Genomic DNA, 25,856 nt, shown 5'->3' on the forward strand with positions numbered 1-25,856 from the left:
TACAGATGCAGCTAGAGACAGAATAACACAGTGACGTAACTGACAGAGAGAACACTCATGCCTCAGATATCCCACTGATGTGGACAAACATCTCACTTCAGCTCTTTCATCAGACATGACAGACAGAGCATGTCTGCATCAGAGCTGAAAACAATGCTGGATTGTGGATTACAGTCAACATTTCCTAACATGTACGTTGCCTTAAGACTGAATCTGACAGTCCTCCTGTCACAACCCCGTCTCCTAGAAATTACATTCATATCCAACTAAATTGCAACAGCAAATATCTTTTGCTAGAAACATAATGCTGCTGAATTAGGTTTCTCTCAACATAATGAGAAAATGTTGCTAATTAACATATTTGGCAAGTTGCAAAAATGTTGATACTGAACATGTGAGTGAAATGTTCACAGACAATGTACGTAGTTGTTTTTTTCCCACCAAAATATCTGATCTTGCAGCACAATATCTGCTAGAAGAAACAACAGCATTATTTAACTTTTTATGGTTATGTTTAGACTCTGATAGCACTTGGTTAAGGTTAGAGAAAGATCATGGTCTTGGTTTAATACAGAAAAAAACATTTAAGCAACACCACCATCTTTCACTAACCTGAACCAAAGTGTTTTTGTTGCCTAAACCTGAACACACTCAGGGCTCTGGATGTGAACCCAGAGTCTCTGGTGTCGGAGTTCTGCATCATGTCCCTCCAACTTCAGAGAGATATATCAATGTGGTGCTTCATTCATTCAAAAAACATTACCTGTGACGATAATCCAGGCAGTGATTACATTTGCCAAGGCAACTGGGAAAGCAGTTTAATTGTATATGAACATAATTTCTAGGAGACAGGGTTGCCTGTCAGCAACTTCCTTTATGCAAATGGCAAGAGTGAAAAAACAGACTATGTAGAGACAACTGGGGCCAGATGTATAGGTTGATGCATATGCACAAAAATCCTCCGCACGCCATTTCCTTTACATAAACTAGTATTTAGCAGAATATGCAGTGAGATTGAGCACACCTCAAATACACTTCAGAACAGTGTACATGTGTTTCCAGAGACAGCTGCAGGTTATATGATGAAGTTGAGATGTAAAAATAAGCTGAGAGATGCAATCTAAAATATAATTTGTTTAGGTTGATAACCAACTGCACTGTTGATGTGATTTTTAAGTAGGAAACAGTGATCTATAAAATGCCAATCAAGGGCACATTTATAAACTTAATTTGATTAATTACTTTAGTGTGATCAATTTTTTTTTCTTTTAATTTGCATTGATGACATCATTTTATTTAGCTGTTAATATTCTTTTTTTTTATTTTATCCTAAATTTTGACATGCCTTGTTAAGTTGTTTCAATATATTACATTTCTGTTTAAAAATAATGATAAATGACTGCTTATGGTGGTTTACATATGCAGTACATGTAATGAATTAATAATATGAATGCTATAAACAGCCAAACAGTCATGTGTAATGACAGCTGTCATTGCTGAACAACTGCATTTCCCTTTCGTTTCATTGATAGAGTCTAAAGACCTGTGAAGCAGGGAGCATATCGATATGCAAACAGCCAGCTAAGGGCATCTCTTCATCCATTTACTTAGTGGAAGTAAGGCTTGTGCCTTTCACAATGATTGAGATTTATAAAACTAAGCCATGTGCACACCCAGCTTTATAAATCTGATGAAAGGATGCGTCTGCATATTTCTGGCTTTGTGTGTACACCCATGAGTTTTATACATTTGGCCCCTGTTGTCTCTTTTGGCCGCTAAATCTGAACTCATCTGGGAGTTGGACTTTCATGACTTGATTGATGACTTAAAAAAACAAAAAAACAAGTCTGTGTAGGTAGAATATTTTCCACTACTGTTTGGTGCTGTGTTAAGCTGTGTGGTCATACTGTAGCTGTAGTTCTGCACTCCACTGAAATCTCATTCATGTATTTTTTCACATTTAGTGCTAAGGTGATGTTTAATTTAATATTAAATGCGGTTTGTTTTTATTTGTCTGTTTGTTTGTTTTGCTTTTGTTAAAGATAGTAAGTAAACAAACTAAAATGCTATTGTCATGAACCAAAATAATTAACATTTGTGCAATGTAATATGGTGTGTAGGTTATTTGGTCCTGTGCTATTGTGCATCTAAATTCTGCATGATGGGAGAGGGTGCATATGGTTTGTAGGTAAAGGCTCTTAGCAGATTTGTGCTTTGCAATCCAGCAAAGCATCAACATCATGAAGAGGAAGTCTGACATGGCAAGAAATACAAGCAGTCATATTGCACTTTATGCTTGATGTAGCAAAATCGTTTGCTAAAACCATTGTTAGCAGCATGTCTCCATGTCTACATGCTGCTAACTACTACTGCCATTTACTGTTATCTACGTGTGAATAAGTCATAAGTAACAATTTTGTGTTCAGGTAAATACTGACAGGAATGACAAAAACGACAGGGGCCAACTATCAGTATGACATGGGACTCCTGCCAGGGGTGTTTATGGCAGAAATTTAGGCCTTTGCCAAACTTTGGACCTAAATCAATTCATTTCAATAGAATTGCTGCAATCAGTGGATTTGTGAGCTCAGCTATGGTGAACTCTGATATGCAAATTTGAACTGTTTTCTAGAACCACCTATTTCATGAGGCCATAATGACTCTTATGTATCCTGAACTATTGTATATAATCCTCATTCTATGACCTGCGTTGGCAGTGAATGTTGCTACTGAACATAAATTGTTAACAAACTTGTAGACACAAATCATTTCCAGAATTTGGATAAATAACAAATGAAATAAGGGGGTTAATGGGTTGTTCCCAGTCCTCTCAGCACTGATGTGACATCATTTGAATGCAACAAAATCCCCTGGGAGGAGAGAGGCCCATTGAAAGTTGAAAGCAGGAGCAGATGCTTAGGATGAAGCTGGCAGATAATGACTGGTTTTCCAGGGCTTGATTGCAGCCATTCACATTCAGACTGCTGAGGTCAAAACTTGGTCCTTGCTTCTAACAAAAGCTGCAGCAAAATATTTTTTTTTAACTTTTATTCACTGCATGAGAGCTTAGATGGTTTGGATAGAGGAGACATATTGTCGTCATCCCATACTCAATATCCAGGATTTAATTGTTGTGTAATCAGAAAACCTATTTTGCCCTTTGAGCATGAAACAACACATAAAGCATTACAAAATACATGTCTGATTCTAATCATGAGCTCACTGATCTGTGTAGGAATTTTAAATTAAGAACACAGCCAGGTGACAACAGCATGGCAGGTATTATTTATGATGGTTAGAGAGACAGATAGGTAGGTAGGCAGGTGGGCAGTTAGGCAGGTAGGTTTATTAACCCTCAGAGGGGAAGGTAGTTAAAAGGGATGGGCATGGGTGATTGAGGAGCTGGCAGTTTAAATAGACCATCCTGTCTGAAGAGGCAAATGTGATCGTTGGCATGTGCACTCAACTGATGTGACAAACATTAGAATGTGTTCTGTCAAATGTCATGTCTTCACAAAAACAGTTTGAAATTGTTCATGACATCCGAATGTGGAAAAATCAAAGAAACAGACAACACAAAGCCATTGTTTTGCAGGTCACAAGTCTCAAGTCATGGCTTGGGTCCCAGGTCAAGACCAACATGGCCCAAGCTAAGTCCTATATCAAGATCAACAAGTTCTGGGTCAAGTCCCCATGTCAAGACCAACAAGTCACAAGACCAAAAAGTTCCAAGTCAGTCGACTTCAGGTATCAATAAAAGCAACGAGAATTCCTCACAGATAACACAAAGTCATTGTTTTGCAAGTCACAGTTAAGTCTCAAGTCTCGGCTATGAAGTCCCAAGTCAAAACCAGCATATCCCAATTTGAGACCCTGGTCAAGACAAATGCATCTCAAGTCAAGTCCCAAGTCAAGACCAACAAGTCTCAAGTCAGGTGAAAATCAAGACCCTGGCTTTTCCTGTAGCACCACCATTAGGTTATCATCTTTTGTTTTGGACAATAAGGCAAATGGGGAAAAATCATAGTATGTACAAAAAGCTTTGCAGCAGACAGAGACAACTGGTGATGCTCTCAAAATTATTCAGATTAAACTTAACATTGCTGATGAACCTACTAACTAATTGAATTATAATGCCTAGATATTTAACATGTGTCGCAGATGTGATGACTTCACCATTAATTAAAATGACAGGATTAATGGTATTATTGATCATTACTGTGAGATACATTCAAACTGTTTTGCTTACATTAAGGGTCAAGCATGAATTAGCTAGCCAATCTGACACCTTGTTCATTGCAGCTGTCAGTTTGGCTGCAGCATGTTCTTCAGGTCTTCAGTGGGTAAAAATCACAGTATCATCAGCATACATTTGGATGTTAACATATGGACATACTTTAGGAAGATCATTAATATATATATAAATACTAAATAGAATTGGTTTTAAGATAGACCCTTAACCCCTACTGTACAACTAGCAAATGAGGAACACTTATCACCCACTCTTGTGTATTGTTTCCAATTAATTAAGAAGGATTCCATCCAGGTCAGGGCACTGGCAAATAAATTAAATTTAAAAAGTTTTGAAAGTAAATTGTTATGATTAACTGTGTCAAATGGCTTCTTAAAATCTAAAAACACAGCTCTGACAACACCACCTTTATCAAGGTAACTTTTGATTTGTTCAACAGCAAAAAGCAATTTGCCATTTCTGTCAAATGATGCTTTCAGAAACCAAATTGAATTGGGTGTAGATTAAATTCACCATCATTTAAATGAGAGACTAGCTGATCACAATTTTAGAAGCTACTGGGAGGATACTAATGGGTCTATAATTTGATGAGATAGTTCTTTCACCTGATTTCAAAACAGGGGTCACTACTGCAGCCTTCCAGGAAGAAGGAAAATAGGAGTTTTGTTATTGATAGATTTAATCAGAGGCTCATTTAGTATTGGTTTATTTATTTATTTATTTTTAAAAAATGCATCAATATAAAATACATCCTTAAACTTGGATCCTTTTGGACAATCAAATATTTTCATTACTGTAGATTCTGAGACATTTTCAATTGTGAAAACTGGGGATTCATTATTTGTATGTTCAAAAACTCTTGATCTTACACCAAAATTCTTGGCCAAACACTGTACTGAATTAAGGATTGTACCATTTGTTCTTTATCTTCTATCAGTTTTGATTGTTCCTTTATTACCCAATTTTTAGCTGATTTACCCTCCTTTGTAATTTTATTACTATTTTCCCATATTAATTTATTATTTTCCTTAAACTCATTGATTATTTTAATAAAATAATCAGTTTTGGTCTGTCTCAGTTCTTTTACTACTTTGTTTCACAATTCCTGAAATTTTCTCTAATCATGTGATAATCCAGATTTAAGAGCTGCCTTCAATGCTTAGTCTCTCTGCTTCATTAACCTCTGAAGACGCTCATTTTAAAACAGGCATAAAAACATTTCTATTCAGGAAGACTTTCTCATCTTAATTCTTATTTTCTTTATGTTGTGTGTTGTATGTTTTTAATGCTGTTGCATGTAGGACTTTGAGATTCACTGCAAATGAAAATTGCCATGCAAATTAAATGTATTATTATTATTATTATTATTATTATTATTATTAATACCTTTCACTGTCCTTGGTCAGGACTACTCAGATCTAATGAAAAGTGTTTTCTAATTGTATTTACCAGTTGCAAATTTGCAGAGCCACCAAAAACATGTAATGAAGGGCTCCTATATTATTCTGCTCTCTGCCTCCATCTGACATTTGATCAGGCACAGAGAATCAATATCCAGGTTGATCAGTGTCTTGTAATTATCCAAAGGTAACACACTGATAAGGGGCCAGCCTGCTGCTTGCTCACTAACTGACTGAATGCTAAATAAGACACACACAAACACATGCATTGACCATGTTTTTGCATTCATGGTGACCTGCTTTAACCCTTCAGAGAAAGTCACTGTTTTCACCACAGCACCCCCAATGGATGGTGCAGGGAAACGGCAGATTAAAATCATATTAAAGCATACTTGATTGCATTTCAGTCAAAGAAGCTGTGAAGTGGAAGGGCCTTCACCAGGGATAAAAACTAAGTGCTGAGATGTTTCTGCAGGATAATTAATTGAAAAATGTCACCTTGTGTGCAGACTTATACATTCCAGATGTAAGTTTAGCTGACATTACAAGCATCAGACTGTTTTCAGATAAGCATTAGTGTACTGTGGGGTCTTGCTCTGGGCCTTCAGTGGTCAGATTGATGACCCCACCACACACACAAACACACATACACGTACAAAGTACACTCATTGCCAGCAACTAAAATTGTAACAATATGCAAACTACACCGTTAATTCCAATTCCACATTACAAAATCACCTTCCAACACCTGTTAACTCATGTGCTCAAACCACCAGCTCAACAAGCTGAAACTATGCAAAGCTGGTTATTTCTCTAAATAAGACAAATGCATTAGCAAAATTGCCAACCCGGCCTTTTGATGGCTTAGACGTTCGCTCATGTTGCTAAACAATCAGCCAACAATGAAGGAAAGATTTTTACGCCATATATCTCGCAGCAGCAAATTTGAGCATTGCCAACAACAAACTTAATCAGCTTTATAAATGGCAAATGGTAAATGGACTGTTCTTGTATAGTGCCTTTGTAGTCTTCTGACAATTCAAAGCGCTTTTTACACTACTCACATTCACCCATTCACACACATATTCATACACTGAATGGGTGCAGGGGCTACCATGCAAGGTACCTACCTGCCCATCAGAGGAAATCTAACCATTCACACACATTCATACATCGACGGCACAGCCATCGGGAGCAATTTGGGGTTCAGTATCTTGCCCAAGGACACGTTGACATGCAGACTGGAGGAGCCGGGAATCGAACCGCCGATCTTCCAATTCGTGGACGACCCGCTCTACCTCCTGAACCACAGCCGCCCCAAATAATAGATAATTAGTCTAATTATCTAATTATAGATAATTAATACAGCAGGACTCATCAGTCCATTGAAAACAAAACCCATCCTTCATTCCTTTCTACAGTACCTGCCTGTGTGAGTCCTGTGTGCCCCACAGCACGCTTATTGGTTGATATGATGACATCACCTGGGGTCTGCTAGCAGGACCGAGGGGTGTCCCAATCAGCACAAATCAAATTTTGATTGGTTAATTTTGTTGTCACTCTATATATATGCAGAGTACACTTTCTATGAGCAGAGCCTGCAACCAAGCACACAGCAGGCCCTGGGGGTGGAGATAGCTGTATACGAAGAAGCACAGGCAGAGACAGGCACATCCAGTTCCAGCTCCAAATAGTGGGTTTTTGGTTATGATAGTAACTGAGATTGAACCAAAACAATTTTAAAAAATCAAATAAATAATTTCAATAACTAATTATGAATTATTTTTACAAGAACATTATAAGTACTCATTTGTAATATTTTATTAACTGAAAATTACACCTCTCAAAAATGGTAGGGTCTGCAGATCTATCTATAGAGCATTACCCAGTGTGCTATATAGACCCAAAATGGTTCAGAGCTTCTCCATATTATTTCTTTCTTGAAAACAAATTGATTTCCCCACACCTTTCCAAGCCCATGATTAGGCTTTCTCCAAATAAATCACAATCTCACTTTCTTCCCTATTTGTATCCGTTCCTCTGCATAAACTGAAACCCATGTTCACTTCCAATCCGTGCATGAGAAAGCACAATGAAATGGACAGACGACAAAGAAAGATAGTTGTTCTCAGAGAAAAGTAAAGGTCAGGAATAGTTTTGCCAAACACTTAAATCATCACAGTGAAAGCAGCTAGTCTGGCTATCAATATCCATTACTGTTGAAATCCTGTGGAGTGCCTTTGGTGCTCTGCCAAAAGGACGGCAAACTATCAATTAAAATTTTCTACAAATCCCAAACATGTCACTGTGTTTTAGCTGTACTGACAAGATAACCACAAGGTTGTCACCACAAGTTAGTTCAGTGAGGGCTAAAGACAAGAACGCAAGGCAAACTATTTCTGCGGCACTTTTTTTTTTTCTTGTTAAAATGTCATATCAAAAAAAAAAAAGATGACTAAATGTTTCTATCTCTTTCTTCCCTTCTCCAACATGCAAATCATTTAACAAGCAATCTGTCTTAAAGTAGGCCAACTATTAGAGACATGATCCATTTACTTTTATCTGGCGGTGATGGAGTGGAGCATTTGTTCCTCGCCTGGCTCCTTTCATATTGCTTCATTGGTGACACATAAACCTGGCACACTCCTTAATGGGATCTCATCCATAATGTTGAATGAGGGGGACACTCATTTCATGTGAGGAGATTAAAAATATGATCTCTAACAAGGGCCCATGCTGTCCAAGTTGACTCCCCAGGGTCTAATAAATTGGAGGGATGAGTAGGGTCTCCAGATGTGGATGTCTCTGTCATGAATTTAAACACATGACAGTGTTTCTGCCTTCAGCCTGAAAATCAGTGTAATGTTTTTAAGGAGTTTAGGTTGTCTTGTGACATCACCTTTACCCGGAGATGACATGAATGGATCTATATAGTCCAAACTGAACCCGGACAGTGGATAAGGTTCTGTTCGTACTGATGTCTGATTTTAATTCAGTTGTAAACAAGACTGGAGTATACAGCTACATTAGTGTCTCTGTGAGCTTGTATTTGGAAGAGTTAGGAGAAAAATGCTAACATCTTGCTAGGGCTGGGCAATATAGCCTATAAATAATATTGCAATATTTTTAGGCTATATCACAATACACTACATATATCTTGATATTTTAAAATCTCCTGTAAACTACTGTAGCACAACAAAATGCTAAACTACTAAATAAACTACTTTTACAGTAAAGTTAAATAAAGTCCTGTCATAATAGTTAAATAAAGTACAGTTATAATAAAGTTAAATAAAGTACTATTATATTATTATATTAGAGTTAAATGAAGCACTGTTATAATGAAATGAATCAAAGCGGAACCACTGGTGCGGAAGTGTTGTTGCTGTGAACTTGAAGCTTCCAGTCAACAGGTTGACAACAACAACAGTTAGTATTTAGCTGTTCCTGGAAAGTTAAACAGTTACTGGTCAGATACAAAAACACACGCCTCACCTCACCTACATACGTCGCACACACTCGCCCAGGAGAGTGGTCTGGATAGGCGAGCGAGTGTGTGCGATGTAAGTGTGTGAGATTTTTTCTTTTTGTGTCTGTGAGAGGGAGAGAGCCATAGGAGAGAGTGAGAGAAGTCAAACACCAGAATGAGTTTCATGCTGGCAGCTTAAAAAAATTATGTGACAATTTGTACTTGATGTTCACAGTATAATCATTTACTACATCCCACATAGAACAAGTCACGATACATTGAGTATGGTATATTTGATATATCGGCCACCCTTACATCCTGCTATCATGTGCATGACAATGTTAACATGCTGATGCTTAGCAAGTAATGAGCATGTAATTTTTATAATGGTCGCCACTATAGTTTAGCATGTTAGCATGCTAACATTTTTCACTTAGCAATAAATACACAGCTGAGGCTGATGGGATTGGCATTAATTTTGCAGGAATTAATGCCAGTACAATTCATGTTGAGGGTAACATGAATGTCTGTTTCATATTTTGCAATCCATCCAACAGCCGTGGCTTGATCAAGGTAAGGGTATGCTTAAAACAAGCCAGTGTTGTCTGACCACGTCTGAAGACAATGTCATTAGAGCTTTTCCAAATGGTCACACTCAAAGAATAACAGCATACACTTTCCCCAGTCTTTCAAAGTCTTCCCTCAAAGGCATCGTGTTACAAAGTGACAGAGGCACACACCTGGACAATCACTGCATAAAGAGGGCATGATTGTCTGTTTTGAAAAGTTACCAAAAATGTTGCAGCCCTCCAACAGACCCTTTTCACAGCGGACATTTTGACTTGTCATAGCAGAAAAAGCACAGGTAAAACTAATAACATTAAACCTGCATTAACAGATTTTCTGGTCACTTTGGGGCAGTGGTGAACACAACATCATCTCATTTTAAGTTGTTGTGTTGAACCTGTTAGCAAACAGTTGCTTATTTCCACATCCAGCAGTTGCGGAGCAATATTATCATTCATTTGGAGTCATGTTTCTGTCCACCTGGCGAATGTAAGTCCAAGACTCACTCTCTTTCAGGTCTGTTTTTGATCTCCACCAATTCTTGAGAGAAATATCTGGCTCCTTAGATACTAAATGCTACACTATGATCACTATGGTCTGAGCAGGTAGTGTACAGTGGGTTTTTAGAGCTTTTTCTCTGAAAACAGTTGCCTGCTGCAGCTGAAAATGACGCTATGAGGCAAGGCAAGGCAAATTTATTTATATAGCACATTTCAACAACGAGGCAATTCAAAGTGCTTTACATAGAACATGAAAGGCATCAAGACAGAATATAAAACAAAACAAGGCAACGTAAAAAGAGATTCAAATACAATTAAAAAGTGTTAAATTGGAAATAAAAATAAGCTAAAATAGAATAAGACATAAAACAGGAGAATAAAGAAAAAAAAAGAACAGTGCAGTGTAAGATATTAACCCTCAAATTTAGACAGAAAAGTCTTCAGCCTTGATTTAAATAAAACTTCTGCATAAAAACTGAACGCTGCCTCTCCATGTTTAGTTTTGACTCTGGGTACAGAAAGCAGACCTGTCCTAGATGACCTGATAGGTCTGGATGGTTCATAACATAGCAGCAGGTCAGAAATGCATTTTGGCCCTAAACCATTCAGTGCTTTGTAAACCAACGGCAGTATTTTGAAGTCAGTTCTTTGACAGACAGGAAGCCAGTGTAAAGATCTGAGAACTGGAGTGATGTGATCCACTTTTTTGGTCTTAGTGAGGACTCGAGCAGCAGCGTTCTGAATCAGCTGCAGCTGTCTGATCGATTTTTTTAGTGAGACCTGTAAAGACACTGTTACAGTAGTCAAGTCTGCTGAAGATAAATGCATGGACAAGTTTTTCCAAATCCTGCTGAGACATAAGTTCTTTAATTCTTGATATATACTTTAGGTGATAGTAGGCTGACTTTGTAATTGTCTTAATGTGGCTGTTGAAATTCAAGTCTGAGTCCATGACCACACCGAGATTTCTGGCTTGGTTTGTGGTTTTTAACATTATTGATTGAAGCTGAGTGCTGACTTTTAATTGTTCTTCCTTGGCCCCAAAAACAATTACTTCAGTTTTATCTTTGTTTAATTGAAGAAAATTCTGGCACATCCAATCGTTGATTTGTTCAGTGCACTTACCCAGTGCTTGTATTGGACCATAGTCCCCTGGTGATATAGTTATGTAAATTTGGGTGTCGTCTGCATAACTGTGGTAGCATATTTTGTTGTTTTCCATAATCTGAGTCAGTTGGAGCATGTAGATGTTGAACAGAAGAGTCTCCAGAATGGAGCCTTGGGGAACTCTGCATGTCATTTTTGTCCACTCAGATGTGTAATTACCCATAGACACAAAGTAATCCCTGTCCTTTAAGTAGGACTCAAACCAGTTTAGTGCCAAAAAGTTCCACCCAGTATTCCAGTTCTCAATTTTTTTTTGTCTGTCTTGTAATATGTTGTGTTTGACCATGTCAAATGCAGCACTGAGATCCAGTAATACTAAAACTCTGCCACTGTCAGTGTTTAAGTGAATGTCATGGAAGACCTATGAGAGCGCTGAGAGTAAACCAAAACAGTAAAGTTGCAGCCAGACAGTATAAACAATGAGCTGAAACTTGCTATAAAGCCAAGGGGAGCTGCAGAGTCACTGATAAATCGCTATAGATTCATCACTATGAGCCATGCCTCTTACATCACATATTGTCATCGTTATTACAAAAAAAAAATCAATTATAGCTGCTTTAACAATGACTCAGTTCCATTCATGTGTCCAAGGAAGCCATACTGGTAAACCATCATGCACTATACCAGGGTCAGATTGTCAGATCATCTACATTTTATTTGAAACGTACTGATGCTTTTAGTCAAATGATACATTTAGGCAATTTACCTTAATTCAGAAATATCTCAATTTATCTCCAGACAGTTGAGCTGGAATGGTGGACAAAGTGGTAACACCAGGTAAACTCAGGTAAGTTCCATGATAAATGAGTTTACAAGTTATGCCATTTCACTCCATGATGGACAGCTGACAACTGACCTATGTCTAGTGATTACACTACATGTACTTTTATGATGGACGTACGAGTGACCAGTGATAACCTAAACCTAAACAGACCTGTTAAATATAAGTTGTGATGGGGTAATTTTCCAGTCTGCTCTTCCTCCCACGCTGCAGGGAAGTCACTGATTGTCCTCCACTGTTCCCGAACACACTCAGTCACATAATCACAGCTGCTGCCCTTCAATATGCCCTCAGTTGATATTGCATTTACATTTTACTACTTTAGCTGACACTCTTATCCATAGTGACCTACATTTGCTTTACTGTAATTCATAGATCAATTTGCAATAAAACAGCAGCTTCCTGCAGTGACCTCTGCCATCTCTTCCCACAACAAAATTACACCATTAACATCACACATTAACAATAATAATGAACAAACCTCAGATAATCCAAAACATTATGAAAATGATCTATCCTGCAAACTAGAAGCTAAAATCTGAATTCAAGGCACCCACAAGACCTAACTGTATTGTCAGGTGTACTAACATTGGAAATATTTACTCAGGATATTTACTTGTAGCAGTGACAGGGTCTGGATAAAATTGATGTTGATAAAAGTCACAGGCTTGGGCAGCATTTTAAGAGCAGAATGGGGGGAAAAAACTCTTTTGTTGCAAATGTTTGTGCTGTTATGACAGCATCAATTGTTTGTTCAAATGCTTAAAACCCATGTTGTTTGTTGTTTTCCTGACAAGCAAGATAGTAGAAGTGGCATGTCATTGTTAAAGCACGGCAAACCTCTTAGTGAGGAGGGGAAGGTAGATGGTTGGGCGCACAAAGCATCTGTGTTTGATACTGGGGGCCAAGGTCTGCATCTTTTTTTCTTTTAACCATGACCACAATCTTTCCCTAAACTTAACAGAGTAATTTTAGTCACCCTATCTTAAAGGATAAGATATTCTACATTTTTTTCTTATTGTCAACCAGTGCAATAAGAAGACCAAGCTCCACTGTGAATTGCTCCTACTAACACTTATTGTGTGTGTATGAAAGCCTGATTTATCTCCATTGTTGTCCAAAAACTATGAAAAACACATCAATGAGTCACAATATTGCACTGGGTGACATTTTGACTCAATCCCACACACATGTTCTGCTTCCTGAAATAGTCACTAGAGCACCAAATGTGATTAATCCGCCACTGAAAACAGTCCCCAACAAACCCAAATATTTCCTTCTGTTTGAGTAATGTTTGCTAAAACCTACAGTGTACAGCTGTTTTAGGAGATTATTGTTCCTTTTTTTAAACATGACACTATATATTTGTGAGGTGATTTTAAAGATTAACATCTTCAGTAGGAATCAATGGTCTTAGGGCTGAGAGCCACAGACAGGGTAAGAAGTCAGAAAGTATTGTGAAACGGACTAACTCATTGTTGGTTTGGATCTTTTCATGGGGTTTAATGACAATTAGAAAAATGTAGAATAATATCAGTGTCATCGTGTAGCCAAACCTTAACCATCAAAGTGGCAGAAAAAACAAAAAAAAACCTCATATGAATATTTTTTATAAATAGTCATGTGGTACATTTTGGAAGAAGCTGACAAAAAATTACTTATAGTGTTTTAGGTATGAGGTCTTGCTAGATGTAATGATTTTGGCTGTGTTTCTGTTGATTTGCTGTGTGCTTTGTGCTGGAGGGGTGTGGTATTCATGTTTTCATTACTGTATTTTATTCTGATTCTGAATCCGAATCAAATACTGTCTTTACATTGTGGAAACACAATGCTCAGCATTCTGTGGATCAAAGCTGAATCCTCAGGCTTTGACAATGGCTCTGGGTATTGTTTCAGTCCTCTGAAAGCTTTGTTTTGTGAATGGCATCACTTATCCATTTCCACATTTGGTTGGGGAATAAAGTCATTTATCCATTTCCACTTCTGATCCTTCTGCTGCACACAGACAGCTAAGGAAGTAATTCCACCATGTGTGAAAAAGCTGAAACAGAAGCTTTCGATTAGAGCCCCCTAACAGCAAAATGATCTGATTTCCTAAAGATATCTTCCACACAGAAACACGTCTTTGCACAGTTAAACTGGTCTAAAGCAACGGCCATATATATGTTAACTTTTTTGTCTCAGAAAATTCCTCAGTCACAGACAGGACCCTTTGGTTTGATTGCCAAATCCGATTGCTGCAGCTGCAGGATGTTGTCAGACAAGTAAAAAAAAAAGAAAGCTGAGGAAAAAATACAACTTCAATGCTGTAGTAATTTATGCACCTATAATGGGCCTTGAATCTGACTACTGCTGAATTATAGTTTTACAATACAATTTAAACTATTCAACAAATTCAACGAGATTCACTTTTTAGTGTTTTTTTTTTTCTTTTCTCCACCCCAACTGTTTTTGTCCTTCTCTCACAGAAAAAGCAAGAGACAAAAGTAGCTTTTGACAGGGAAGGGTAGGGTGCCAATGTGTTCCTTTAGACTCACTGTTTCATTCTAAAACAACAGAGCCAAAATAAAACCTAAGCAGGTAATGCTCATGCACAACTTCCTGCTCCAACTTAGTGAGGAAAATTTTGAGAATTTAATATTTATCCTCCACTCCTATTACTGGCTGTCTTTCCTTACAAGTAATTTTAATGAAAAAAATATTTTCAAAAATGCCTTTTTGAAAATATTGAGTAAAATCAATGGAATCTTGTGGGTTGAATAAAAAAAAGAAAAAAAAAAAAGAAAAAAACTATATGGTCTCAAAGGATGGATCTGGTATTTGCCCCTTTTTGACTCATTTTTTATTAATACCGAGTCCATTTTAAACATATCTGTGACATTTTATTCACCAAAAGTTGTTTATGTCTCTCTAAATCCATCAGCCCAGATTCTCCTCTGTCCTCCAGCAGGCTGTTTCAGAAACTATTTACATGAAATCAGCATTATTAATGACCACCTACTTCGACTGGCTGGAGATATGGTCCCACCTTCACTCCCAGCCAATCAGAATAAGACCGAATGAATAATCGAGTTCCCTTACGCTGAATCTTTACCTGGAGGAATGGCTGCAGCTGGAGATGTAAGACAGTATTTAGCAGTCTATGAAGCAGAGTCTGATCCTGAATGAAGGAAAGAACTTGAAAGTTTCAACTGTTGCACAGTTGAGATTTCAACAGGATGTTTCAGAAAAGATTGTGTCTAAGTTTCCTCACAAAGTAAAAGTCATTTTTTCAAATGTAGCCAGAGGTCGCTAGCTTAGCTTAAGCACAGATATATTACATTCCTTTAGCTGAGGAACAGAAAGACACACTGTTTTAAAACTTCATCCAAAGATTGAAGATGAAAAAGTTTAAAATCCTGCGGTGTAAATGGTAAATGGACTGCACTTATATAGCACCTTTACACCTTGAAGGACAAAGCACTTCACAATTTTTGCCGCTCATTCCCCCATTCACACACACACTCACTCTGCTGGTGGCAGAGCTGCCATGCAAGGCGCAGGCCTGACCATCGGGAGCAACTTGGGGTTCAATGTCTTGCTCAAGGACACTTTCACACGTGAACAGTAAGAGCCGGAGGTTAAACCAGCAACGCTTCAGTTAGTGGACGACCTGCAGACAGTTGACTGTAGAATGTGTGGAACACACATACAACCATACAAGATTGTCTGCAAAAATGAGCTTCAGCCGTTCCTGACCTAAATTTCCATCCTCTGGAAGGCTGTAAAGAGTTTAGCTGCTAAACAACCAGCAATACTTCCAGTGTCTGCTTTGCTCGTCATCTGGCTGTAATGCAAACTCCAATTACAGAAGTTACTTCAGGGGTGGCTCATGCTAAAGCTTCCTAGCATATTTAATTTGACTTTCTGATGTGATGTAGTAACAGGTACCGCCCCCTAAAAAGGCCAAGGAGATAGAATTGAGTAATTTTACAGCATAGGAGGGCCCACCATCACCCTGATCCATCCCAAAGATCATTTTTCTTGTTTTCCACAATTCCAGCCCTTTAAAAGTTCTGACATAGGCGACCTGACATTGAACATTTGGCAGATGCACAAAGGAAGCAATGAGATCACAGCTGATTGTTGTGTTAGTGCCAGTGTACAACAGTGATGACACCTACATATTTTTTTTAAATAAATAACACAAATGTAAATGAAGTCATCAATACTACTTATTTTACATATAAAAATGTGAAGATATTTTACAGACAACATAATGGTCAACTGGACATTTGTGATTCCACCTGTACAGAAGAGGTACATGTACAAAAGGCACATTCAAGAAGACCCTATGTCTGAAATAGTAAGCCAGTTGTGGTTCCCCACATTGAACATTTGAATAGAGAGGCTCTCACTTAGGAGTAAATTATTGCTTTGAAGGCCATGCAAATGCAAGAAAAATGTTGCTGCATCCAGTGGATTGCATTTTTAGGGCCCATTTCCACTTTCAAGCGTCTCCTATCCAGATAAAATCCAGATAAGATTTAAGACACTTCATTCACACATAGCCACATGTATACTGCATGTGTCTCCAGATCACAAATCTGATTGCAATCCGTCTTGGTTTTCCCAGCCATGTTTTTCCTGTGGCGTAGTAACAATTCAGAGGAATAACAATTACATTTGCATCTTGGATAGACAGCTGCATTTACACCTTTTCAACATAGAATGGATAATTGTAATGTATTTTCTTGTTAATTTCAGTGTGCAATTATTCTGTTTTAACAATAGTGAAAAAAGTGTTGTGTTGAATGTGAACCAGCATGACAGATTGAGCACAACACTAAGCCCTGCATGATACTTTGCAGGTGGAAGACTCGTCAGCTTTTGCTCTTCTTTCTATTTAAAATAATTGGAGATAGGATACATCATGTCCATTCTAATCCTGTAATTTCAGTTAAATTGCAGGAGTACTGTACGGGAGTAAAGTACTATAAGAAGCCTCATCTTATGTGATATTGTCCAGTTTATATTTTCCTGTATTATAAGCTGAAAGCTCTGTATGAGCCTCAGGGAGCTTAACACTGTACAGGCAAACAGCATTTCATCCAGCACAGATCTTTCTGTGAATGGTACTCCTGACCTGGGTGGGATCTATCCTGACCTGGACAACTATTAGACCACAGCTCCAGGGTTACAGCAAAACACATTCTGAACTTCACTGCAATGTCCATTGTGCTGTTTCTTGTCTGTATGTGTGTGTGTGCATGTGTACGTGTGTCCTTGTACGCCTGCATGTGATTGCTCTTTTTCACGCCCTCCGCATGCAGATAAATCTGTTAGGTACGATCAATACACTGAAACTCAACTATCATTGCCAGAGCTTCTACTCAGCACTTAGAAGAAGGGCTGAGGGCTATGCTGTTTAAATACCACTAAACCACACAATCTCTGTGTGTGTGTGTGCATGTGTGAAGGGGTGTGCATAGTGGTGGTAGTACTGTGAGACCAGGCATTGTTCATTATGAAGATAAAGACTCTTACAGAGCTTAAAAAATGTGTTTTAAAATATCCTTGCCATCTTAAAGGATAGATTCACCATTTTTCAAGTGTGTCTTAAAACAACATTCGGTGTCCATATGAACACTGTACCTTATTGTAATCATTCCTCCTGTTCATACTGGCTATTAATGCATAAATGCATTTAAACGTTTATCTAAAGCTTATATGAGGCTTCAGCAGTCTGAGTTAGTCATATCAAGTGGATATCTGCCACTTTTATAGTCTTTATAGCATCAGATTCCCTCTTTGTGTTTTATTGCACAGTGTTTCCTTGTTGGAAGTATAGTAACAAAAAGAGGGACTTTGGCACTAAAAAGACTGTAACGTTGAAAGATATCTACTTGATTTGACTCATATTAGCTTCAGATAAACTTTTGAATACATTTTTGCACAGAAGGATGACTGTGGATTTTGTCCCCCATCACTTCCATTGTAAGTAAATTAAATGACAGGATCTTCTAATGGTAAGTATGAACAGGAGGAATGATTGCAGCAAGAAAAACATGTTTTAATGTTCATTTGGGCTTCTGACTGTTGTTTTAAGACACACTTGAAAAATTGTGAACCCGTCCTTTAAATATTATCCAAGACTGATGAGTATAGTTGAGACCCCTCAAAAATTAAATAAATTTGTCAACACAGACCTTTGGTGTAAATTGGATGTCTCTTACCTGATGACTGAGTGATGATTGGCAGTTGTATTTTAAGAAATTACTGTATTTGAGATTGAAAGCCATGGAAATAGAAGTAGATAAAAACAATCTCACCACAAAGTCCATTAGTAGAAGCCTGCTAATGTTACCTGAATGTTTGGTACATTGCTCTTTGCTAACCAATAAGAACAGGGAGAAATAATAGTTTCAGTAAGAGATGTAGTAGCATTGGAGCTTATTAAAACCTTATCCAAAATGGAACCATCTATTGAAACCTGTCTCTAAGTGTGACTATAGGCTTGATAAATCTAATGGCAGGCAGCACATTAAATGTTAATATTTCTTGTGTACAAGTGGGAATTTTGGCCTGATGATGGTGATACATGAAAGTCCTCAGGTCCCCAAATTATATGAAACTTTCTGTGGGGTTCATGAATACCAAAACAAAATGTCATGGTAGTCTGGTGATTGTCCAGAATTCTAGCTCTGGACTAAGGTGTTGGACTGTCACTGTCTTACAGGCCATGTTAGGCCCTGTCACTATTTAAATCTGGTCAACCCAGCAGGGCCTAAATTTCTGTTTGACTTTGAGAAAGGAAGTAATTTAAGTATATAAGTATAAATTATAATGATGCCGCTATTTTGAAGGATTTTCACTTTAAAAAAAAAAAAATTAAAACTTTTTTTAAGAAATATCTGTAGAAATGGTTTCAAGCATATTTGGCATTTCAATGACATTGCTTAAGATTCCCCATTGCTAAGGCTGGAGAACTTTACACTGTATGACATTAATATAAACACAACAAATCACTGGGTTAAAATTTTACCCAGTTTGGGTCGATATAGCACAGACACAATACTGGGTTAATGTTACTTATAAAGCTACTCAAGACAAGGGTTGTTTTGACCCAGTTTTAGTGTTTTTTTTTTTTTTTTTTTTTTTTTTTAAATTTTACTGTTGTTTTGTTCACTATTGTTTTTGTTTGTTGTTTTTTTTCCAAAACTAAAGCTTGTTATAATCTACTCCATTGTTGTTAAACTTGCATGTCACCATTTGTTATTGACTTTTAATAACAAACAAAAAATTGTGTCTTTTGAATGTCAGATGCACGTTGTTTTGTACAAGAAACAATTCTTAGTAGGGTTGCAACAAACAATCATTTTCATTATTAATTAATCTGTCAATTATTTTCTCAATTAATTGATTAGTTGTTTGGTCAATAAAATGCCAGAAAATGTTGATCAATGTCATAAAGCCAAGGTTACGTCCTCAAATGACTTGTTATATCCCGACCAAAGATATTTAGTTTACTGTCATAGAGAAATAAAGAAACCAGGAAATATTCACATTTGAGAAGCTGGAATCTGAGAATTTGATTAACTGATTATCAAAATAGTTGCAGATTAATTTAATAGTTGTCAACAAATCGATTAATTGATTAATCATTGTAGCTCTAGTTTTTTGCTAAAGGTTGTTGTGTATTACACTGCGTCAAAAGAGCAGAGAAGAAGAGGGGTGTGTGTGGTTGAAAAGACAGATGAAGCTGTGTGCAGCGTGTGTTAACATGGTTAACAATAAAGCCAGTTAAAAGGAGTTCTTGCCTTGCTGATTATTACTACTTTGCTACTACTACTAAAGTTAAATCAATGTTGTACTGGGGCTATATTCAGGGCCAGTTAAGGGCATAGGCCATATAGACATTCGCCTAACCCTTCACAATGACAAAAAAGCCATGAGAACTGCAGCAATATTGCTACCTACTGGATTTAAAAAAAAAAAAAAAAAAAAAAATCGAATGAGCTAGAACTTTGAACCATGGGCCCATCAAAAAAGTTTCAAGTTAAATACCAATATTATCTATTATGAAATGGTTTCTTACATACTGTCATTATCATGGTAACACCAGCGTAATAAAATATATTGAATCATACATATCATTTCTATAATAAGAAAGGGAACATAGCTAATTCAAATACTAATCAATATTAGACTCCAACCATCTATATTTCTTCAAGTTGTCTACAGGACACATTAAAGCTAGAATAACTTATTCCCATCAAAAATAGTTTAAACCTGGATTCTTCACCTTTTTTCACTCATGTAATCGAACAGTTCTGGTCAACCGTTATCTATTATTTATGCTTCAGATGTGTTTACTGCCTGATGTGTTGTAATTTATGTATTACTGTGTGTCTTTACTAAAAGATTAAATAACTATATTTGCATGTATGTTTAGATTTGCCTTCAGGTGAAGGAACAACAAGCACAACATACACTGCTACTACTCTACAGCCTGCAGACTCCATCAACTGGAACATATCCTGAAGTACGTGAGTCCATCAAGGCAGCAGCTATAGATTCTGTCTGATATGGTCAGGATGGAGTTAGTCAGCAGAGGCCATATCAGGTAAAATAAGACTCTACATGAGAGGATGGGAGAAGTTCCCATCACCACCACCACTTTTACAAAAAATTTGTGACTGGAGAGAAAATCAAGAGAAACTGGGTGGTATATTCCAAGAAAAAAAATAGTCTTTACTGCTTCTGCTGCAAACTGTTCTCACAAAAACAAACAACAACAACAAAAAAATTACAAACTAATCAGTAATGGACTATATGGACTAGAAAAATTGCAGTGAAATACTCAAAACCCATGAGAACAGTCCAGAACATTCTGGGAACATGACATCATGGAAGGAGTAATCTATCCAGAGTAATCTATGAATAACCAAGTGCCAACGTCTTATATGTTACTAACACGTAGTTGGTAATATTTCACAATTTATTCATTCTTTGATACACGATACATTTGTTTAGAAGTAATTTTAATTTATAAAAATAAAAATATATATTTTTGTCTTGAAACCATTTTGGTATCTGATGTTTGTTGTCTATATTTTTACTGTAGAATGAGCAGGTGGTGATGAGGCTGTACTGGTGGGGTAATGTGGTTGGGGGGAGGAGGGCCCGAATCTTAATCTCGCCTAGGGCACCAAAATGGCTAGAGCCGGCCCTGGTTATATTGACCCAAAGTGGGTTCAAATTTTAAACCAGTGATTTTAACTGTATAGTTGATCTATCAGCCAATTGCTATTTGCTCCTTTACAACATCCAACATTTGGAAGGTCCCACTGTGCTGTTAAATTTGTATTCTGCATGGAAGCTAGTAAGCCTAGCTTCCATGTTCACATTGATTCCTACTACACATTACTCTTTGTGCATGAGTGTCCTCTGTGTGATGTCTCCTGTCTAAAGGAATCTCTCAGGTTCGTGATAACAGTAGGCTTATTCCTCATCTTTATTTATGACAAAGGACAGGGCAGGATGGTTATCTCTTGTAGACGGTGAATGTTCTGTCTGGAAAGACAGCACCACAAAACCATGGTGAACTTATTCTTAATTAATTATATTCAATCATACCACCACAGACAGCTTAACTTTTGTTTGCTTTACAGATTAGTTAACACTAGTGCAATGCCCATTCAAAACGTGACTGTTCAGAACAGGCTGATTGCTGGGCCTCCTGCCGCTACTTCAACGCATAGAAAAATTAATACAGTTGCTGTGAGGTGTGAATTAGTATATACACCAACAACATGAAAGAAACATTCAATTATACACAGATGTTATAAATAATAAGCACTCTGATAGTACATAAATGTTCTTTTCTCATTTCAAGTAGCCTAAAATAGGGGATTCATTTAAAAATTAAATAATGTGCATCCTAAAATAAAGTGGATTGATTATTTGGGTCATATTGGATCATATTGGGCTCTTGGATTGTTCTTATTTTCTGTGCATTCAGTTTGGATTTGAGAGTGTTTGTGGGTAACCTACGCTCAATTATGTACCTGAACACCTCCTGTGTAGACACAGTGCTAAGATATTCACTGCTGCTGCTGCTGATCTGCTAAACGTGCTGCTCACGCTATGTTTGCTCAAAAGATTTGTGCTTTGCTGTAGTGGCACTACACAATCACCACGGTCTAAGAGCATATGAGACAAACTGATTTTGAAATGACATACGTTCAACAATGTACCTGAACACCTCCTGTGTAGTCACTCTCTGCTGCTGCTGATCTGCTAAACGTGCTGCTAACGCTATGCTTTATGTCTAGACACAGAGTAAGAGTCTCCATTCTTGATTAAAAGCTCTGTTTTCGCTGTCTACTTTACTCTTTTTAGAGCACATTTCTCTGACTCATGTCACGCCTCATCTCTGCTCTCTCTGACACATGGGAGTCAGTCAGCAGAGCCCTGAAGCTCCGCTCTGCCCCTGCACAGTATGGAGTGGCACACTGATCGCTGGTTTATTCAATGTTTATTAATATTAAACGCATCGCATGTCCAAATCACACTAAATTTGACACTGCACTCTCTTTGTTCCCCAGCAATGCACCCACCAAGTGAAGAGTCGATCGGATGAACAGTTCAAGAGATATGCGAAGGACATACAGACATACAGACACACAGATATACAGACAGATATTCCTTCCTTTTAGTAGATAAGCATTTGTCCAGCAGGGGTTACAGACATGTCACCTCACTGTTGAATTTCATTTCAACACTCACACTGTTTGTCCTGTAAACCATGGTTTGAAGATGAAGCCAATACCATAAAGTGCCACCAACAGCCACTAGGTGCTCCAAAAGACCCCCATTCAAAAAGCCTCAACTTCTTTCTAGAAATAGAGTCAATCAGTCAGTCAAAGTCCTGCATTATAGGAGGATGTCTAGCTAGCGTTCTCTCTTTCATGTGTCCAGATGTAGTGACGGCAAATGACCAGACTGATAAAACTCATAGCAGTGTAGTCCTGTACCTCAGCACTCCTTACAGCTGTGATTCAAATTACCACACAGTGTAACATACAGAGTTACTGAGTAATGTATGAATGCCCACAGATGGGACAAAGCAATGGCTTGTGATGTCAACCCCCCCACTATTAAGATAAACAAATTGTTTTTAAAAACTACATTCATACTCATTCAGACTTATTAGTTCTCATCACACTCTTGAAAGTTAATATATATTTATATATTCCTTATGTCTGGGATATTATCTGAATATAAATGTGAAGCAGGACTCTCCCTGGGGAAATATGGGCTCCAAATTTAGAAATGAGTGAGAGAAGTCAGCAGAGAGAATATAAATGTTTCCTCCAAAAAACACCTGCATCTTGTTTTCGGTCGACATCAAACACACAAGAGTGTCAGCTGCCTTTAAGGAGAGTCAGAGAGCAACAGCCAGCTGCCAACTGAGCCAACAGGCTTCCCTGCACAGATAGAAGAAGCTCTCTGCTGCTGCTGCCTGGCCCCCACAGATAACTCTGCTGTTACTGTGTGTGTGTGTGTGTGTGTCTGTATGTGTGTGCATGTGTGTGTGTGTTTGTATGTTTGTGTGTATTTGTCTGTATTCAAATGAGACTCTCAATCACTCCAGTCACTGTCTCCGACTCTGCTATGATGGATATGATGCTAAACAAAAAACATTATCTATACTGTAAGACTTGCTGAATCGATTCTACACATTTGTACAATTTAAATTCTGTTTGTTTACATCTATATCAGTTAATTCAATGAAAGAAAATACGTAGTCATCTTCACAACTGCATAATTAGTCAGTAGCCTACTTGTAGTGAGATATGGAAGTAAAAGGCTGGTAGATTAGTATTCTTGATTTAAAATGGTGATTATGGTTAACTTGGTCACATACGCTTGATACCATTTTGAAAGAACACTACCGTCACATCCAACAGTCACTGCAACATAAACTGGACATTTCTTGGTAGAGAGTATAAGTCATTACCAACAAACAATTATTATTTGTTGAAAAAGCAGCAACGTTCATGTTTGTTAATTGTGTTTCTTCTAGGTGAGATTTTTTGATAAAATGACATATGTGATAGGGAAGAATGAGGTAACATGAGCCACTTTTTACGTTTGATGATTTTACTGCAAAATAAAAACGATTTGTTTCAAATAATAGTTTCTATATATACCTCACGTTGTTGTGTACCTATGGAAATTAAAGCAAGTTATTTAATTATTATGGTTTTAGAACAATGACCCATCAAAAAAGGTTAGTCCTATGGCACAACTTACCCCAAGGTAGGGGTAAAATGAGCTTGGGGATGGGGTAAACTGAGCATTCTAGGTGTAAATAGTGCCATTGTTAAATACTGATATAGACAGTGATATGACACAAAATCAAATAATTTTGAGATAATTTTGAACTTTATTAATGCCATCAATTTAACAAAACTCATACTTTTAATGAAAACCATACGTTTGTGTCCCGTTGTTCAAGATGTGACCTAAACGTTTTCATTAAAGATTAAACTGTGATCTTCGTGTGTTAGCTACAGAAAGAATATGTGTGTAAATGTGCTTTGTGCTTGTGTGTACAGACAGGTGACAAATGAAAGGAAAAACTGGTACAGGTCTGAATGCTTGACCCCAACAGTGAGGGGATCTGGTGGCTCTGTTATGCTGTGGGGGGCATTTTGCTGGCATGGTTTGGGTTCACTTGTCCCCTTAGAGGGAAGGATCACTGCAAATCAATACAAAGTTGTTCTGAGTCATCACCTTTATCCTATGATGAAACATCTCTATCCTGATGGGAGTGGTCTCTTCCAGGATGACAATGCCCCAATTCATAGGGCACGAGGGGTCACTGAATGGTTTGATGAGTATGAAAATGATGTGAATTATATGCTATGACCTTCACAGTCACCAGATCTCAACCCAACTGAACATCTATGGGAGATTTTGAACTGACGTGCTAGACAGCGCTTTCCACCACCATCGTCAAAACACCGAAAAGGGAATATCTTTTGGAATAATGGTGTTCATCACTCCAGTAGAGTTCAGAGACTTGTAGAATCAATGCCAAGGCACACTAAAGCTGTTCTGGTGGCACATGTGGCACATGGTTAGTAAGACACTTTATGTTGGTTTTTCCTTTAAGTAAAGTGGTGGTCTAAAGGTTAGAGAAGTGAGCTTGTGACTGGAGGGACAAGAAGGATAAATCTGGGTGGGGAAAGTGAGGAAGCAGCGCTTGCCCCTCCCTCATTACCACTACTGAGGTGCCCTTGAGCAAGGCTCTTAACCCCAACTGCTCCAGTGGAGCTGCTCAGTGGCAGCAGATCAGACTGTGGTTGTACTAGGCAGCTTCCAGGTGTGAATGTGTCACTGTGCAAATATGATCAGGGCTTTCCTGAAAAAGAGAGCATTGCACTTAGTGCAAATTCTCCTGAATAAATAAAGGTTTTAAAAAAAATACTAATAATAATAATGTCACCCGTCGATATTTACAGCATGTTTGTGTGTGGCTTAAACGTAACATTAGTCAACAATTAGGTATTTATTCAACACTGTAACATTTGTAACAGTGATCAAACATTAACATGAACAGTGTCTCTAGTCTCTCGAATATCAGAAAATACTACAGGTTACTCTGTACATATGTAGCCTATTTAAACTTTTGAGGGTAAATTGAACAATTGACTCAACTTGCCCCAAC

This window comes from Thunnus maccoyii, chromosome 21 (assembly GCF_910596095.1).
Source record: "Thunnus maccoyii chromosome 21, fThuMac1.1, whole genome shotgun sequence".
Classification (NCBI taxonomy): domain Eukaryota; kingdom Metazoa; phylum Chordata; class Actinopteri; order Scombriformes; family Scombridae; genus Thunnus; species Thunnus maccoyii.